Raw genomic sequence first — 721 nt, 5'->3', positions numbered from 1 at the left:
ACCCGAGACCTGTAGCGTGGACGGAATGCCGCAGGGAATATATCCGACGGAGAAACATCCTTTTAAGAAGCACATTCTGAACTACTTTGTCTACTACATGGCAGAAAAATCTCGTTTTTAATATCACCTACTTTACAATATTTCCTTTATCTACACAGTTTCTCCTAGTTTCCTTCTTCTCTTTAGTTATCTTACATTATTTTCTTTATAGATCCGTTCGTTCTTCCAATGCCATGATTTTAGTACACTCTATTTTCCATTCACTTTTTTCAGTGTAGGGATTTACTTCTAATTCATTTTCCTCTTTGATCATTTTTTTAAAAATATTACGTTTATCTTGCACTTCCATTTTATTCATTCTTATTCACATCTGACATACTTTATCAAAGTCAAACCATTAGCGAGCAAACATCAATTAAATGCTTGCACTCGAATACCTTTCAAATGTATACTTTGGGGGGAGGGGGAGGGATTCACCTTTCCTGGACCCATCAAATTACCATGAAAATATTCACTTAATCAAATTTAAATTTCTCAGTATTATGAAACTAATATTTCATTCTTAATCACGTGACAAGTTATGAGCTACTGGCCAGCAGGATAATAAAGGTAATAATCGGTTTCAAAATGATTTAATAAGTAAACATAACTGTGTACACGTCTCGAGACTATCACACTATATTATTCAGATTTTGGTGTTATTTATGATTTAACAAGTTTT

The sequence above is a fragment of the Penaeus monodon genome, chromosome 23 (assembly GCF_015228065.2).
Source record: "Penaeus monodon isolate SGIC_2016 chromosome 23, NSTDA_Pmon_1, whole genome shotgun sequence".
In the NCBI taxonomy this organism is placed as follows: Eukaryota; Metazoa; Arthropoda; class Malacostraca; order Decapoda; family Penaeidae; genus Penaeus; species Penaeus monodon.
The sequence above is the reverse complement of the archived record's forward strand: the minus strand, read 5'-3'. Positions refer to the sequence as shown.